This window comes from Scyliorhinus torazame, chromosome 28 (assembly GCF_047496885.1).
Source record: "Scyliorhinus torazame isolate Kashiwa2021f chromosome 28, sScyTor2.1, whole genome shotgun sequence".
Taxonomy (NCBI): domain Eukaryota; kingdom Metazoa; phylum Chordata; class Chondrichthyes; order Carcharhiniformes; family Scyliorhinidae; genus Scyliorhinus; species Scyliorhinus torazame.
Genome location: NC_092734.1, coordinates 18,117,226 through 18,136,462, shown reverse-complemented (window position 1 = coordinate 18,136,462; position 19,237 = coordinate 18,117,226). Strand labels below are relative to the sequence as shown.

Genomic DNA, 19,237 nt, shown 5'->3' with positions numbered 1-19,237 from the left:
GCTCTTGGTTCTCACACCCCTGTTGAGTTAGTTTAAACTCTCCTAACAGCACGAGCAAAACTCCCCACAAGAAACTTAATCCCAGCTCTGTTCAAATGCAACCTGCCCGGCATGTAGAGGATCCTTCTCCCCAGAGCCAATCTTAGCGTTCCAGGAATCGAAAGCACTCTCTCCTACACTATCTTTCCAGCCACGCATACATCTACCTTATTCTCCTATTTCTGTACCCGCTTGCAAGTAGTGTTGGGAGTAATCCAGAGATCGTGCTCGCTAATGTTCTATCTAGCTACCTAAATTATGATGTATAACCCTTCCCCTCTTCCTACCTAAGACATTCGTACCAATGTGGACCACAATCTTTGGCTGTTCTCCCTCCCCCAGAATAATGCCCTGCAGCCGATCTGTGACATCTTTGACCCTGGCACCAGGGAGGCAACGCACCATCCTGGAGTCACACCTACGGTCATGGAAATATTCATCTGTTACCTTATCACTATTGTTCTTCTCTTCTTCTTCCCCTCCTCCTGTGCAGTCGAGCCACTGGTGGTGCCACAAACCTTGCTCTGACTGCACTCCTCTGAGGAACCAACACCGTTACTAGCTTCCAACACCAAAAAACAATTTCTGAGCGGGACCCCAGGGGACTCCTGCACCACTTGTACCTCCTGCACCAGGGGCTGTTTAGCACAGGGCTAAATAGCTGGCTTTGAAAGCAGACCAAGGCAGGCCAGCAGCACGGTTCAATTCCCGTACCAGCCTCCCTGAACAGGCGCCGGAATGTGGCAACTAGGAGCTTTTCACAGTAACTTCATTTGAAGCCTACTTGTGAGAATAAGCGATTTTCATTTTTCATTTTCATTTTTTCACTTGACTAGTTTTCTTACGCTGCCTTCTGGTCACCCTCTCTGCCTCCAGATCCTTAAGCTGTGGTGTGACCATCTCACTGAACGTGCTATCCACATACTTCCCAGCCTCGCGGAAGCACCACAGTAACTCCAGTCGCTGCTCGAGCTCCGGAACCCACTGCTCAAGTTTCTGCAGTTGGTGCAACCTCCTGCATGGGTGCTCATCAAGGACACTGGTATCATCCATGACTTCCCACATATTACAGGACACACATTCCACTCGACTCAACTGCCCAGCCATGCCTTAACTTTACTTCCGTTACGCTAACTTTATCGCACTTTTGATTCCTTATTATATTGGTCCGAACTTTCCCTTATTTTAGATGTTCGTTTTCCACACACATCTGAGCCAAATCAACTTACTAGTTTCCTATGACATTACATTTGGTATTTTGTCCCCACTGCTGCCTCGCAATAGCTGAAATGGTGAGATTGTGAAATGATGGGTGGGATTCTCCGATAATGGGGCTATGTCCCCACGCCAGCGTCAAAACGCTGGTGAATCACTCTGGACTTTCTTCAGGAAAGGGGGCTGAAGGGGGCTTGCAGGGCCCCGGAGTGCTCCTCGCAGCTCCGGCTGCCGATACGGGGCCCTGCACTTCCGGTCGGGGGTCTGCGCATGCACACGGCAGCGGCCTGTATCAGTCGCCCCGCGTGACGTGGCGGACCCACACCGCGGATCGGCACCAGAAAGATAGGCCCCCCCCGAGATTGCACGCACCCGCGGATCGGTGGCCCCTAATCGATAGCCTGGCCATCTGTGAGCCCCCCACCCCCACCAGATGAAGGATCCCCCTGCCTCCCACCAGGGCGCCCGCAGACTGACTCCGCAGCCGCCACTGGCCGTTCCCACCGGCAAAATGTGGTTAGAACCATGCCATCGGGAACTCGGCCAGTTTACGTTCGAGAATCGCCGCGGGGTCCTCTGTCAATGGCCCCTGACCCACAGCGCATAGACTGCGTGCAAGCGATTTGTGGCGATTCTCAGGGCACTGGAGAATTGTGGGAGCGGCGTCGGACCGGATTTCGGGTTTGCCGCTCATTCTCCGATCGGCGCGGAGATTCCCGCACGGTGTCTCCCCAGCTCCTGCCTGTCTCACCCAGGTCCGCACTGACTCAGGCCGCACTGCAATCCCCGGGCTGGATTTATACATGATCCTCAGTCCATAACTCTCCCCTCCAGGTCCACACTTACTCAGCCAGTATCCAATCAGCCAAAATCAACAATAAATAGCCAGCAGTAATTTAGCCCAAATACCTAATGATTATAACAAAGTATGGAGCAATAAAAGACCATTCAGCCTATCAAATCATGCAGTTACGCTTTGTACAATCTTATCCCTTTGTGAATCTTTCCCAAAATATCTGGTCTTCTGGTGAAAGACAGTGAAATTCAGAACTAGTGCATTCTCAGTGGAGTAATCGGCACCAGACAATCGGGATGGTGTGTTAAAAGTAGTAGCTGTCCTCTGTTCAGCAAGGAAAATAATATTGTTGAACAGATGATCCCCCAGTGCCTCAGCTAATGCAGTTCTTCACTTATATCCACTAAACAGCAGTCAGAGAGCTCCAATTAGTATTGTAGTGGAAACTGCGGAAGATTGACTGAATGAGATTTATGAAATTATAATAGTCCAGTCATGTTAAATTAGTACTTGGGTTACATAGCTTTCGGTCTCCATTAGCCGTAGGTCTCCATTATCAAGCCCTAAAAGGCTTGCTTTGTAGATTCAATAATAAAGGAGATAGACATTCAATCTAATATACATGTGAAGTTGATACTTCAGAGTGTGTTTAAAAAGTCTGCAATCTAATTGGGGAAGTCCCACGATTATTCTACAGCGAGAAAGAAAAATCTCTTGTTTACATTTTAGTTCAGTGCTTTAAGAGCTCTGGCCACCAGTTTAATCCCTTAATCTATGTCGTTCTTTGCTATATTTTAAATAAACATCAGAATCAATAAATCCAAACCAGCAGTTGTTGTTACAATTGTGTTTCTTTCCTTTCTCGATTGTAGTTTGATATCTTCGGTTGTATCTCAATTAGATCTGAAACTTTCTGAATGTACTCCTCTGAACTGTTTCTACCCTCCTTGCAGACGTAGGAAACACAAGAGGCCGTTGCCCACGTGTTACTTTCCCTCATTACATTTAGATGCTGTCATCTTCTCCATTGTTAGCACAAGGAATCGCTCGATAAAAGATTAATTAAACCCAACCGCGAAAATTACTCGGGTGTTTAAGCCGTGACATCACGGTAACAATCTGCGTTAACCAGCCCACAATTGGAAGGCCTCACTCCTGTCTGCAAATTACTTTCAGATTGCAGACTGGAGTCGCTCCCTTACGCATGATCACCTTCTCATCCTACTTCCAACTTGCAGCTTTTTCCCTGCTGTGTCATATCATGATGCTTCTCACGGCTACAGAACCCTGAAAGAACCACACGCTAACTCAGTCCAATGATTTACACAGAACAAGCTGCCTCACAACGAGAAGGAGAGGAGAACTGTGTGTGAAAGAGTTTGAGAGAGAGCGCGTGTGAGAGAGAGTGAGAGAGGGAATGAGTGTGAGAGAGAGTGCGTGTGAGAGAGAGAGAGAGAGGGAATGAGTGTGAGAGAGAGTGCGTGTGAGAGAGAGAGAGAGAGGGAATGAGTGTGAGAGAGAGTGCGTGTGAGAGAGAGTGAGAGAGGGAATGAGTGTGAGAGAGAGTGCGTGTGAGAGAGAGAGAGAGGGAATGAATGTGAGAGAGAGCGTGAGAGAGAGAGAGAGGGAATGAATGTGAGAGTGTGTGTGTGAGAGAGAGAGGGAATGAGTGTGAGAGAGAGTGCGTGTGTGAGAGAGAGGGGGGATGAATGTGAGAGGGGGGATGAATGTGAGAGAGAGTGTGTGAGAGAAAGAGAGAGGGAATGAGTGTGAGAGTGTGAGAGAGAGATGGAATGAGTGTGAGAGAGTGCATGTGAGAAAGAGAGAGAGGGAATGAGTGTGAGAGAGAGTGCGTGTGTGAGAGAGAGTGTGTGAGAGAGAGAGTGTGTGAGAGAGAGAGGGAATCAGTGTGTGAGAGAGAGAGAATGAGCGTGAGAGAGAGTGTGTGAGAGAGAGAGAATGAGCGTGAGAGAGAGTGTGTGTGTGAGAGAGAGGGGGAATGAGTGAGAGAGAGAGTGCGTGAGAGAGAGAGAGAGGGGGGAATGAGTGTGAGAGAGAATTAAATTCAAGGAAACCTGGCCTATTGGTCCTTTTATGATCATAGCATATAAAGAGTTAAGCATTCATTAAATTGTCAAGTATATCACAGGAACAAGGGGCTGGATTCTCCGTCGGTGAGATTCTCCGTCGGTGGGATTCTCCGTCGGTGGGATTCTCCGCTTTGCCGGCAGCGCACTCACGGCCGCAGGTTTCCCGACAGATTGGGGGTGGCCACAATGGGACACCCCATTAGCCGACTGCCGGGATGGAGGATCCCGCTGGCGGTGGGAGCGCGCTGCACCCGAAAACGGGTCTGGTGGGACGGAGAATCCCGGCCATAGGATTTAGGAGTTGGCCCTTCAGCCCTTCAAGTTGGCTTTGCAGGATCGAGGCTGACCTGCCCGTGGTCTCAATGCTGGTTTGTTATGCTCTTGACGTAGCATAAGCTGCTTACTTGATGTGCACTCTGACAAAGGAAGGTTCAGACTTGGAGATAGCTTTAACACATTTATTACTGTTAACGATTCTCCTACTTGGATTCGACTCTCCTGTTAATCCTGCTACAGCTACTCAGACTGACTAACCAGTCTGCTACAATCCACGTGGTGGGTGTGATGTGTTTCAATCAACCCTGTGTCTGTACTCACTGAGTGCCTCCACTGGAAAGAGATTGAGCATGTGTGATGTGTCCTTTTATATGGGTTGGTGTAATGCCCTCTTGTGGTAGTGTCACCTCTATGTGTATCGTGACTGCCCATTGGTGTCATGTCCTATCTTACTGACCTATTGGTTGACTGTTTGTGTATCATGTCTCTGGTGTTCCCTCTAGTGTCTAGCTAGGTGTAGTGTATGTACATTAACCCTTTGTGTACTTACAGTGATGTATATCGCCACAAATGCCAGCTTGCCGTCTGCCCCACATAACTCTCGACTCCCTTATCTATCAGAAATCTGTCTAACTCTGCCTTGAATAACTTCAATAACCCACAGTCTCCAATGCTTCCTGCAGAAGAGAATTCCGCAGGCTAACGGCCATTTGAGAGGGAAAACTTCTCCTCACATCTGTCTTAAACGGTACATCGCTTACTCTTAAACTGTGTCTCCTGGTCCTAGTCTCTCCCACAAGAGGAAACACCCTTCTGGTATCCACCCTGTCACGCCCCCTCTCATTCTTCTAAACTCTGGAGGGTAAAGGCTCAAATATCCTTTCCAAAACAAAAAAGGCCGTGACAATCAAATGAGGAGAGGCAAAAGAGGGGAGCCGTTCGCCCCCCCTCTTTGCCCAATCGTAACACCTGGATGCTAAGTCGAAAATCTTCCCTGTAATATTGGTGAACCTTTGCAATGCACCAATTTTCTATCTCATCGACAAATCCGTATACCTTATTAATCTATGTCTTATAACAGACACAGAGCTGTTTAATTCGGGGGGGGGGGGCTGGGGGTCAGGGTCAAAACTGTTTCCTATGAACCAATGATAGGAAAAAAATTAGGAGAATGTAGCCATGAATTTAAATATATTCACAATACATGTGTGGCAGTGACATTTATATACCCTTTCAAAACATAGCGTTTTGGTTCTTTGATATTTAAATAACCAATGTTCTGAAATACTATATTAATTCCTGTTGGCCAATCAGATAAGCTAAGATGGATAAAATTACTTGAGTAAATTACATTCAGCCAATAGCATCCAAATCACCGGTGAATTACCTTAAAGTCAGGAAACGTAATGTTGTCATTATAATTACATAACTTATCATCTGATGCTTTAGCAGGTTGCACAGTATATAGCAAGCCCCGGTTTCATTAAACCTTTGATGTGTTGCCAATGGACTTAGCAAAATATTTGGAGCTCAATTAACATTTGGCTGAAACTATAAATTGAAATTGGATATATTTTAATGAAGTTTAAACCAAAACAAAACACAGCTGAAACCACCTGCGTGTAAACTACTCAATAGAAAATGAGTTATTACTTCACATTTCGGTCACTGCGCCTTTCTTGGTTCATTGAAGGCAATACAGAAGTCACTTAATAAAACTTCAATCATTTGAGATCCCAGCCCACTTAGTAATTGGGATTAATGCATCGCATTAACTCGTCTGAGCCAAGGAACTGCCATTTTGTAACCCATGTTGCCAATGGCCAGGCTATTGCGCCATTCAAATGAGATCCAGCAACAACTTGCATTTATGTAGCGACTTTAATGCAGTTAAACTTCCCAACATGCTTCACAGGAGGACAACCTGAGAAAAAAAAATTGGTCAAAGGACTTGTCGGGGCAGGCGACCAAATGCTCGGTCAAAGAGGTTCGTTTTAGAATCGGAACCGAGGAACTCATAGTTTTTTTCAGAGAGACTAAATCAGGATTTGTGAAGGTGCCGATCACGGTGCATTTTGCTGTCAGAAATTCCTCAACATCAGCACGGACAGACCAAAATGATAAAGAATGTTTAACCCGATAAGGCACCACACAAGAGTGCGACAAAGCGAAGTCAGATACGGAATCGCATAAGACAATATTACGGCAAAGGTCAAAGGTTTGCTCCAAGAGGTAGAATTGAAGGAGCATCGTATAGGAAAACCCGCAGAGTTCCAGAGTTTAGAGTGCAGGCAGCTGCGGGTACAGCCGCCAATGGCGGAGGACTTCAAATCGAGGATGGTCAAGGTCCAGAATTGGATGAATGCAGATGGAGCCTAGGAACAAAGACTGTAGCCGAGAGAGGGGACAATTCGCTTCATTCTCCCCAATATTCGATTGGTGGAAATTTCTGCTGATCCTGGACTGGATGTGCAGTCTGATAAGAGAAAAAACCATCAACAATATCTGCTACCAGACAGGGGCGGCACGGTGGCGCAGTGGTTAGCACTGCTGCCTCACGGCGCCGAGGACCCGTGTTCGATCACGGCCCAAGGTCACTGTCCGTGTGGAGTTTGCACATTCTCCCCGTGTCTGTGTGGGTCTCACCCCCACAACCCAAAGATGTACAGGGTAGGTGGATTGGCCATGCCGAATTGTGCCTTAATTGGAAAAAAATAACGGCGACCAGGATTGAAAGGTTGGGTGGCCAGTTGTTTAGTGGGAATAAGGTCGTGGGAGCAGGAGATGGGGCTTATGGACAAGGTGAGCTGCGACAGCACAGGAGGATAGAGAGGAATGAAACTAGTTCAGGTCTAGGGCTTGAGCAAAGTGTAGAGGAAGCCCAACCCGGTGGGCTAGCAGAAGAAAGGGAGCGGCAGGGCCAGAATGGTCTTGATCTCAGTGTCAAAGAAGTCAATGAGTCCTCAGATTTATTGTTGGAGGAGAAGAGGCGGAGAGGTTTGAGAAGATGGTTTGCAGCTGGAAAAGAAGCCACAACTTATCTTTGCACTCCAGGATGGCCCTAGAATTATGAGTAGCTTTAACGAATTGCGTGAAACATTCCAGCCATGCCTTTAGATTCTTCTAACAGATGCAACCTTTCCTGAAAAGAAATGAGGAAGTATTTTCTGTTTCAGAAGCAACAAGAGACAAAATAATTCTCCTTTTTATTTCTGTCGTTGTGCTGTCACATGTCACTGGTGCAATGATGTGTTTCAATGCAATTAAAGTCATTGTGTCATGCATTTGCAGAGAAAAAAAGTTTGCCAAACCCTTTCAATGAAGCTTGCACTTTTAAACCGTGACTCACTCTGAATTTCTCCTCTGGTGCTCGGCGCACATTCATATCATCAATGGCCTTTCGCAGTAGCAATCTCCTAATATGTCATGTCAAACTCAAGCGCACAATCATAACACAATTAAATATTGCAACCTGCAGAGGTAGGCACCAAGACTGTTCTTAATTGGCACACAAACGCAACATCATTCTGCTTATTGAGGCTCTTCTATTCGGAGACATAAAATAACAATTGGAAACGTGAAATAAATATTCCCTTGCTACATTAAGTGGGCCTGCCGTACTTTTGTAAGGCCAGGAAGAGTCCACACCACGTTTTGTAGGAACGGAAACTATTTTATTTGTAATTACTATTATACACAGTTCCAATAGCTCCCACGGATCTTTTCCAGTCGATGGCTTACTGGCTGACTCTATTTATACATAGCCAGACATTGTTAGAGGTCCCCTAATCCCTTATCGGAGGAGCTCATACACTGCAAGATCCAAGAGGGAGTTAATCATTCCTACTACATAAGCCCTGTGCGGGTTACAACACATACCTACAGAATTTCTAGGTGTCAGAACCATAGCACCATAGAAAAGTTACAGCACAGAAAGAGAACATTCAGCCCATCTTGTCCTGCCAGCCCGAGTACCCATGTGCCCTTTCTAATCCCAACTTTCTGCACCCGGTCGCTAGCCCTGTCGCTTACAGCACTTAAGGTGCAGATCCAGGTACCTCTTGAAACAGTTTAGGGTCTCTGCCTCCACCACCAACTCGGGCAGCGAATTCCAAACTCCCATTACCCTCTGCATGAAGACGTTCTTCCGCATGTCCCCTCTACACCTTATAACCCCTGTGCTTGGACAGGTACTGAGTTAAAATAGAAATTAGATTTTGCAGAACAGAACTCACTGTGGTCATAGAACCGATTGGGTTTAAGCATCACAGAAGCACATTACAGATTTGAACTTTGGCTCTGTTCATTCTACCCCTGGCATTGGTCCCCAGAACCCATTCCTGCTCCTCCTGGCCCACAGGGAAACACAAAATCAATCTTTAATAGTGCCTGCTGCCTTGTCTGACCTACAGTTTGACCCCTGACATGTTTGACCTCATGAGGAAGACATCACTGCTTAGATAACCAGCTAAAATTGCAGACTGGCTTCTGGTGACACAAGTGAATACCGCTCTCCATATTTAAATAGGGATCCTCTTCATCTGCTCAGCTGTTAGTTGATACCCTCGGAATACAGCAGGATTTGGGCTGGTATTCACTCGTCAACTCCGTTTTCCCCACCTCGGCCCTGATTTCCTGCAAGGGGAAAACATTAAAAAATCAAGCCCTGTGACTAACTCCGGCGGCACGATTTCAGCTTCGGCATGTACCACAACCGCGTGTGTGCGTGGGTTTCCTCCGGGTGCTCCGGTTTCCTCCCACAGTTAATCCAGCAGAATGGGAAAAGAGCGGGGAAGAAATAAATTGAATTTGCTGACTTGGACTGAATGGAGGGGAAAAAAAAAACAGTACCGCAAAAAAGAGTCCTGGAACCCCCCCCCCCCCCCCCCCCCTAAGAGCACTGTGGGTGTGCCTACACCACATGGACAGCAACGGTTCAAGAAGGCAACTCACCATCACCTTCCCGAGGGCAATTAGAGATAGGCAATAAATACTGGTCTCGCCAGTGACACCCTCATCCCGTAAAAGAATAATTTTTAATCATATGTCAACAAAAAAGTGGTTCGCACTGCTGCCTCACAGCGCCAGAGTCCCAGGTTCGATTCCCGGCTTGGGTCACTGTCAGTGCGGAGTCTGCACATCCTCCCCGTGTGTGCGTGGGTTTCCTCCGGGTGCTCCGGTTTCCTCCCACAGTCCAAAGCTGTGCAGGTTAGGTGGATTGGCCGTGATAAATTGCCCTTAGAAGGGGTTATAGGGTGGAGGTGTGGGCTTGGGTAGGATGCTCTTTCCAAGAGCCGGTGCAGACTCGATGGGCCGAATGGCCCCTTCTGCACTGTAAATTCTATGATTCTAAGATCAGTTCTGTAAATATTAAGGGTAAATCAATCCTTCAAGTGGCTTCCAGTTATTGCACTGTCTATAATCTGCACTCAATCTAATTCAGGAGAGCTTTCATGCTATTCATAGACACAGTCTAATGCATCTATAGGATTATCGGGTTGCACACATTACATTCATTAAAGTCAAAACTACAATTCACTTTTCATTATGTAAAATCATAATAATAATAAAAGATAGTAATGCACTTACTAAAACTGTAGCCAGGCCTCCGAGGCACCACATTTTATGTAAACACTCATTCAGGGCTGTTAATAGTAGAGACAGCCACTGCTGGAATGATGGGTTGATGTGATTTTCTCATCTCTCAGGCTACTGTTTACTTCTTCCGTCATTGAAAACGAATGTTACTGCCGAGGCCGAGCTTTGTTGCCCATTCCCAATGAATGGGGCTGAATTACTGCCCCCAGAAATAGAGTCGGTCGCAAACTGACTGACTTTAGAAAAGGCCGCCCGCCCTCAGTGACAATATGCAGGCAGCCTTAACAAGCTGAGGGTCAGACATCCAACCGTCCATCAGGAGGAGGACCCACCCTCGAGAGCTGTAGGCCAATCTGATTGTTGGAGGGGAACTTGCAGGTGGTGGTGTTCCCGTGCATCTACTGCCCTGGTCTCTTGAGGAGTTAGAGGCTGTAGGTTGAAAGGTGCTTTCAAAGGAACCTTGGTGCGGTGTTGCAGTGCATCTTGTAGATGGTGCACACTGCTGCCACTGCGTGTCGGTGGTGGAGGGAGTGGATGTTTTTGTTTTAATTTAGAGTACCCAATTATTTTTTTCCAATTAATGGCCAATTTAGTGTCCTAACCTGCACATCTTTGGGTTGTGGGGGTGAAACCCATGCAGACACGGGGAGAATGTACAAACTCCACAGGGACAGTGACCCAGAGCCGGGATTCGAACCCGGGTCCCAATGCTAACCACTGCGCCGCGTGCCGCCCCCGGAGTGGATATTTAAGGTTGAAGGTGGCGAATACTAAGGGCAATTTAGCAGGGCAGCATAGTGGTTAGCACAATTGCTTCACAGCTCCCGGGTCCCAGCTCCCACAGTCCAAAGATGTGCAGGTTAGGTGGATTGGCCATGCTAAATTGCCCTTAGTGTCCAAAATTGCCCTTAGTGTTGGGTAGGGTTACTGGGTTATGGGGTTAGGGTGGAGGTGTGGGCTTGGGTAGGGTGCTCTTTCAAAGAGCCGGTGCAGACTCGATGGGTCGAATGGCCTCCTTCTGCACTGTAAATTCTATGATTCTATGAATGGCATTTTCTATCCCGCTCCTGATTTGTAGATGGTGGACAGGCTTGAGGAGTCAGGAGGTGAATTACTCTCTGCAGAATCCCCTGCCTCTGACCTGCTCTTGTAGCCACAGTATTTATATGGCGAGTTCTTTTCAGTTTCTGGTCAATCAGGTGCTCCGGTTTCCTCCCACAGTCCAATGATGTGCAGGTTAGGTGGATTGGCTATTCTAAATTGCCCCTAGGTGGGTTTACGGGGATTGGACCTAGGTAGGATGCTCCTTCAGAGGTCGGTACATGATTCTATGATTGTATAATGGTAATCCCCAGAATGTTGATAGTGGGGGATTCAGCAATGCTGATACCATTGAGGAGATGGTTGGATTTTCTCTTGTCGGGATGATCATTGCCTGGCACTTGTGAGGCATGAATGCTGCTTGCCACTTATCAGGCCAGATCTGAATGTTGTCCAGGTTTGGTTGCATTTGGATACGGACTGATTCAGAATTATTATCACTGCTGATTTTTTATGAGTGAACATTGAGCAGGTTGGGCCTGTACTTTGGAGCTTAGAAGACTGAGTGGTGATCTTATTGAAGCGTATACGTTTCTGAGGGGTCTTGGCAGGGTAGATGACGAGAGGATGTTCCCCATTGCGGGGGATCTAGCACTCTGGTCTACATTTTCAGAGCAAAGCGTCTCTCACTTAGGATGAAAATGAAGAGGAATTTCTTCTCTCAGAAGGTAGTTAATCTTTGAAATTTTCTACCCACAAGGCAGTGGAGGGCCATTGAATATATTCACAGTTGAGTTCGACAGATTTTTGATGTACAAGGAGAATCTAGGGACAGGCAGGGTAGTGGAGCTAAGGTCACAATCAGATTAGCCAAAATCTTAGTGAATGATGGCGGAGCAGGCTCGAGGAGCTCAATGGGTTTCTCCTGCTCCTATTGTTATGTTCACTTGCCCTTACTAATAGTCCTATACAGGCGACACGGTGGCGGATCGGTTAGCACTGCTGCCTCACTGCGCCGAGTCATTGTCCGTGTGCAGTTTGCACATTCCCCCCCGTGTGTGCATGGGCCTCACCCCACAACCCAAAGATGTGCAGGATAGGTGAATTGGCCACGTTAAATTGCCCGTTAATTGGAGACAAAAACTGGGTACTTTAAATGTTTTTTTAAAAAACAGTCCTATAAAATAGTTTTGGAGAACTAATTCTGACAATTGTCCATCTACAGCATTCTGGCTTTATGTAATTCCATTGTTGAAGGTCAGTATAAATAATCAACATTGAACAAACGTAAAGTTTATCTATATATATAAATCTTTAAATCAGTGGTCCAAGAAGTGTTGTGTTCAATAAGAGAGCAATTCCACGATGAATGTAACGAGAGGGTCTGAGAGCTCAAATTTATATTTCTCTTTGTATTCTTCCCCTCTTGTAATCACGATTCTTGCTGGGTATGGTTCTGCAATTACAGCTAACTTTTACAAGTTAATTGTGATAATATTTACAAACTGTGACCAAACCTCCAGGCGTATATCCCCCAACCGTTGGTAACAGGTGTGTTACAGGCATGAATGTATTTCCTGTTGTGAATTCATCCTTTTAAAACCACAGAGTCTAATTATTCTTCAGCAACTGCGGTCCCGATCAATAAAAATTTGGCCCTGCATTGATAGCACGATAGCACAAGTGGATAGCACTGTGGCTTCACAGCGCCAGGGTCCCAGGTTCAATTCCCTGCTAGGTCACTGTCTGTGCAGAGTCTACACGTTCTCCCCGTGTCTGCGTGGGTTTCCTCCGGGTGCTCCGGTTTCCTCCCACAGTCCAAAGACGTGCAGGTTAGGTGGATTGGCCATGATAAATTGCCCTTAGTGTCCAAAAAGGTTAGGAGGGGTTATTGGGTTACGGGGATTGGGTGGAAGTGAGGGCTTAAGTGGGTCGGTGCAGACTCGATGGGCCGAATGGCCTCCTTCTGCACTGTCTGTACTATGTTGAGACTATGTTGATAGGGCAACAGCGAGGATCAAAATTTGCTTGTAAGCTTTGGGCTCTGGGTAACGAAGAACCCAGGATTAAATAACCAGCTTACTTCCTCTTTTTAAAGACTGCTTTGTATTGAGACCAAAATGCAACAGCAAATGTGTGTCGAATGATATCAGATGCAACAGTAGTGTAGAAATCACAGACATACAGACCGCCAGTTATTGCCATTTCGATATAGAAAATGTAAAACATTGCAGACTCTGCTCTGATGCAGGAAACTGCTGAAATAAATTCAAAGCAGCTTTTACACTGCCTGTGTACTCCTGACTTGAAAGCTTCTATTCCCTTCAGGGGAGTGTCAGTCATGAGGCAGTCAAGCAGTGTGGGATTCCACAGGGGCTCTGCCTGTGACAGGGAAGAGCTTGCAATGATGGACAGCTCATGAGCAAGGCTCTTCAAACTGGAAACCAGCAGCGCTCATTAACTGTTGTTCAATCTGCAAATGCTATTATTGCAGGTGTGAGCTGGGCCAGTAATGTTGACACTCCCCCACTTGGATGCTAACTAGCCAACGGAACAAGAACAAAGGCATATGTTTTGTTGGCTCAGCATGGCGAAAACATGTTGCAGTGCCTGTTCAATAGGACTGCCGCTTATCTTTGAACTAGATTAATTTTAACGCCAATGTACAACTCATTCTATTTGCACACCACAAGGGTTGTAATCCCATCATTTTCAAACGGCGATCTTGGCTCATTGCAAGACCGCTATACCATTTTTCCCGATTTGTTTGGTAGTTGTTCATGGGCGGCACGGTAACACAGTGGTTAGCACTGTTGCTTCACAGCACCAGGGTCCCAGGTTCGATTCCTGGCTTGGCTCACTGTCTGTGCGTAGTCTGCACGTCCTCCCCGTGTCTGCATGGGTTTCCTCCGGGTGCTCCGGTTTCCTCCCACATGTCCCAAAAGACGTGCTTGTTCGGTGAATTGGACATTCTGAATTCTCCCTCTGTGTACCCGAACAGGCGCCGGAGTATGGCGACTAGAGGCTTTTCAGAGTAACTTTATTGCAGTGTTAATGTAAGCCCACTTGTGACAATAAAGATTATTATTATTATTATTATTATTATGAAGTAAATCTAATCCTCTGCTGCATTGCTGCTGACCCCTTGTCGCATCTGAAGTGGTCGGGCAAACCCCTGAGCTATTTCTCAAAGCAATGGGGGTTGTCTTGTTGACCACCGCAGGAGAACAAACTGAACAAAAAGTTTAATTTACCTCATGTAATCCGACCAAATGGACAATGTAAGCAGGTACCCTATCATAGCTGCCAGATCTTGGTTGCATTGTGTTGTCACCTTAGAGTTGGAAAGACTTAACAGCTCCTACTCCTGTTAATAAATAAGTGGACCTGTTGGGCCCGTTGCTAGTTAGGACCTTCAATGAGGCAAGGGAGGGGGGGGCCTTGCCCCCGACGATGTCCCGGGCACTGATCTCCTTGATCCTGAAGCGGGACAAGGGTCCCCTGTAATGTGGGTCTTACAGGCCGATTTCGCTGTTAAATGTAGATGCCAATCGAGGATTGTGTGCCGCAGGTGATCCACGAAGGCCAGACGGGATTCGTGAAGGGGAGGCAGTTGAACGCAAATCTGCGGAGGCTCCTGAACATGATTATGATGCCGGCGAGGGAGGGGGAGGCGGAGATAGTGGTGGCGATGGATGCTGAGAAGGCCTTCGATAGGGTAGAGTGGGGGTACTTGTGGGAGGTGCTGAAGAGGTTCGGGTTTGGGGAGGGGTTTGTTAGGTGGGTTAGGTTGTTGTACGAGGTCCCGATGGCGAGTGTGGCCATGAACATGAGGAGGTCTGAGTACTTTCGGTTGCATCGAGGGACGAGGCAGGGGTGTCCCCTAATCCCCCTGCTCTTCGCACTGGCGATCGAACCCCTGGCTATGGCACTGAGGGAGTCGAGGAACTGGAGGGGGTTGGTGCGGGGTGGGGAAGAGCATAGGGTGTCGCTCTATGCGGACGACTTGCTGTTCTATGTGGCGGACCCGGTGGGGGAATGCCGGAGGTAATGAGGATCCTCAGGGAGTTCGGAGATTTCTCAGGGTACAAGCTCAACATGGGGAAGAGCGAGTTGTTCGTGGTTCACCCAGGGGACCAGGAGAGGGGGATTAGCAAGCTCCCACTAAAAAGGGCGGAGAGGAGCTTCAGGTACTTGGGGGTCCAGGTGGCCAGGAGCTGGGGGGCCCTGCATAGACTTAATTTCACGAGGCTGGTGGAGCAGATGGAGGAGGAGTTCAAGAGGTGGGACGCGCTGTCGCTGTCCCTGGCAGGTAGGATGCAGTCAGTTAAGATGACGGTGCTCCCAAGGCTTTTGTTCCTGTTCCAGTGCCTCCCCATTTTTATCCCGAGGGCCTTCTTTGGACGGGTCAACAGGAGCATAACGGGGTTTGTGTGGGCGCGAGGGACTCCGAGGGTGAGAAGGGTGTTCCTGGAGCAGAGTAGGGACGGGGGACACCAATGTGGCGATGGTGCGCAAGTGGGTGATGGAGGGGGAGGGGGCAGCATGGAAGAGGCTGGAGACGGCGTCTTGTGAGGGTACGAGTCTGGAGGCGCTGGCAACGGTGCCGCTGCCGCTCCCTCCAATGAGGTATACCACGAGCCCGGTGGTGGCGGCTACCCTCAAAATCTGGGGGCAGTGGAGGCGGCACAGGGAGGAAGTTGGGGCGTTGGTGTGGACCCCAATACGGGGGAAGCACCGGGTTGTCCCAGGGAGAATAGATGACGGGTGTTCGGGGTGGCACAGGGCAGGGATAAGAAGGTTGGAGGGCCTGTTTGTGGACGGGAGGTTCGCGAGCCTGGGTGAATTGGAGGAGAAGTATGGGCTCCCCCCCAGGGAACGCCTTCAGATATCTACAGGTAAGGGCGTTTGCCAGGCGGCAAGTGGTGGAATTCCCGTGGCTGTTGCCACGCACATTACAGGAAAGGGGGGGTGGGTTGGAGTGGGGAAGATCTCGGAAACTTACCAGGTGATACAGGAGGAGGAGGCCTCGGTGGTGGAGTTGAAAGGTAAGTGGGAGGAGGAGTTGGGAGAGGAGATTGAAGAGGGGACGTGGGCAGATGCCCTAGGGAGGGTGAACTCTTCCTCTTCGTGTGCGAGGCTCAGCCTCATACAGTTTAAGGTGCTGCACAGGGCACACATAACCGGGACAAGGATGAGCCGGTTCTTTGGGGGTGAGGACAGGTGTGTTAGGTGCTCAGGGAGCCCAGCAAATCACACCCATATGTTCTGGGCATGCCCAGCGCTGGAGGAATTTTGGAAGGGCGTAGCGAGGACGGTGTCGAGGGTGGTAGGATCCAGGGTCAAACCGGGCTGGGGGCTCGCAATATTTGGGGTTGCAGGGGAGCCGGGAGTGCAGGAGGCGAAAGAGGCCGGTATTCTGGCCTTTGCGTCCCTGGTAGCCCGGCGAAGGATTCTTCTTCAGTAAGGGGATGCGAGGCCCCCAAGTGTGGAATCCTGGATCAACGATATGGCGGGGTTTATTCAAGTGGAGAGGGTGAAATTCGCCTTAAGGGTATCGGTACAAGGGTTATTCAGGAGGTGGCAACCGTTCTTGGACTTCCTGGCAGAACGGTAGACAATGGTCAGCAGCAGCAGCAACCCGGGGGGGGGGGTCTATTTTATCTTTGCTTATTTACCCTGGGGGATCTGAGGGGGTGCATATATTTGCTATGTTTGCTTTGTGTTAAACTCGGGGTGTTAATTTATTATTTATGTATAAGGGGGGAGGGGGCACGGGGGTTGTTTTAATTTGTTCTGTATTTAATTTTATTGGGTTTCTTTTTCATTCTGTTGTTGATATTTTGAGAAAAACCTAATAAAAATTATTTTTTTAAAAATAAATAAATAAACCAATCAGTGATTCTTCCTCTCAATTCAGGCTATCAACAACATTTATGGGATGTCCTTTAACATTTAAAAAAAACATTTTCAAGTGCTTCACCGGGAAATGAATAGATTCGGAACTGAGGGAGAGGATGGCACAGCCCAGTTAAACACCTGGACAGAAAGTCCTGCATAATATTTATAACCAGGATGAGTCACCTGGGCCCAGTTCAGATGATTCAGTTCAAAGGCTGGAGCTTACACTCCTCCTCCAGTCCACACTCCCCGGCTCCTCTGCACAGGGACAATGCTTATTTCAGATCCTGCCACTAATGCTCTCCAGCAGCATGAATGATACTTACAGCCTTTTCATGTCCCCACACCACAGCTGCCATTTGTGTCTCTAAGGGTTATAGTGCCGGCATGTCTTTGATGAGGTAACATCATTAAGAGAAGCCTGGAGCCATGTTAACCCACCTGTTTAATTTGTCTTGTTCTTTTCCTGATCTGTGTTTGGATAATCTATTTATGTTTGTGTGTATATATCTGTGTGTATGTATGTGTATATATGGGTGTGTGTACACACATATGTAAACATGTGTACTTTTGTTTGCATTTGTATATATGCGTGTGTTTGTGTATGTGCTTGCGAGTATGTGTATGTTTGTGTGCGTGTGTATATGCATCTGACGGTGCCAACTCATCGGGGGTGACCCCCCCTTGCGCCCCCCCCCCAAAACCTGGCTTCCAAGAGAACTGAGGATGCAACCATCCAGGCATCACAGCTGTCACCTCCACCTTCCACCAGCGCAGAGACACACACCTCGGTGGGCAAAAAAAGTGGGCAGCCTTCTGGGGCTCTATCTGGTCAGCACCACACAGTTCCTGAAGCACATCAGGCTGAGGCAGTGTCGTCCATGGGGACAGCAGTTGGAGATCTGCTGGACTCCAGCACTCAGTAGGGTACCAGTCAAATATCTAGCCTCTGGACCAGGCTATCCTGGAGCTGATGCAGATACTAGGGTGTTACCCCTCCGTCCCAAGGTGACCCCCAGGGTCCTACTGGCACCCAGCGGGAGGTGAGAACGCTGGTGGCTGACCCAGAGGTTCCTTGAGGGAGACGACGGTGGTCACCAGCTCGCCCACGTTCCCCCCCTCCCAACAACGGTGCGTCTTGGGGTCAGTGGGCAGATCAGGGTAGCACGGCGAGGCATGTGCCAACGGCAAGTTGGTTGGGGTCTTCCCGGCCCCAGGCCCTCCAGAGGATGCCCGCCAGAGGAATCAAAGGCCCCGGCAGCAGCTGCCCCACCTCTGATGTGCATCCTGGGGACACACCTAGACATAGTGGCAGAGTTTAGAGGGATAAATAGATAGAGGATCACAGAGAGCACTGGGGGGGGAGGGGGGGGGCAGCAGCTAGGGACAGTTAGGGTCACTATTGTACTATCCCCCCCTCCCCCCCCCAGGCACATCACATGCAGGTGATGGGTGTGAGCGTGGAGTTAGCAGACAGACAGGAGCCAGACTCTGGCATAGATTGGGGAGCATCAGAGCTCAGCTCACAGCGGGTTATCATCACCCCCTCCGGGTATGCCGGACGCTCGCCATCGCCGCCTATCCTCTGTCCTCCGGCTACTCCCATGGGTCCTCCCGGGGCTTGTCCTCCAGCCCCTCCTGGTCCAGCTCCTCCACATCCTCCTCCTTTGGCGAGGCAGCATGTTCATCCTCCTCAACCTCCAGCACGTCACTGGTACCACTTACCCCCAAGAGCCAAGCAGTCATCCTGGGGTGTCCATCGCAGATGCCGGGGTTCTCTGACCCCAGGATGTAGCTGTCGCCCACACTCCCTAGGAAGCGTGCACACATGTGTATGATCTTGAAGTGGTGGAGGCACATGAGTTGAATGTTCAGGGAGTGGAACCCCTTCCTGTTAATGAAGGGCATTTTCAGACTGCCAGTGTGTGCAAGGCGACATGCGTGCCATCTATTACTCCCTGGACTTGAGCATCTCAGCGATGCCTGGCATCTTGATGGGCCTGGTCCAGGTCAAAGTTTGTTTAATCAGTTGCCTGGGCAAATTGGGTACCTGTGACTTCACGGATCTCGCCGATGGGGGCGAGCCGGTTAGATCGGAAACCGATCGGTACTTGGCGCGATTCCCGATTTCGGCCTCTCGCGCGATCTAACCGGCTCGCTCGTATCCGGTTACATGTCGTTACATGTCCATTAGATCACGCCCTATATCAGCAAATGAGTTGGGACCTACAGTAAACCTTCTATTCTACAACAAACAAAGCTTATCTCTTCAGTGGACAGA

The 19,237-nt window shown here is 48.7% G+C and overlaps 1 protein-coding gene across 1 annotated transcript in view; it reads right to left on the bottom strand.

The window, feature by feature from the left end:
- Positions 1 to 2,895, bottom strand: part of ogdhl (oxoglutarate dehydrogenase L) — a 135,660-nt gene extending 132,765 nt beyond the window's left edge. The window contains exon 1 of the mRNA XM_072491567.1: positions 2,877 to 2,895. The gene's annotated coding sequence lies outside the window, so the exon portion shown is untranslated. The remainder of the gene's footprint in view (positions 1 to 2,876) is intronic.
- Positions 2,896 to 19,237: the final 16,342 nt, after the last annotated feature.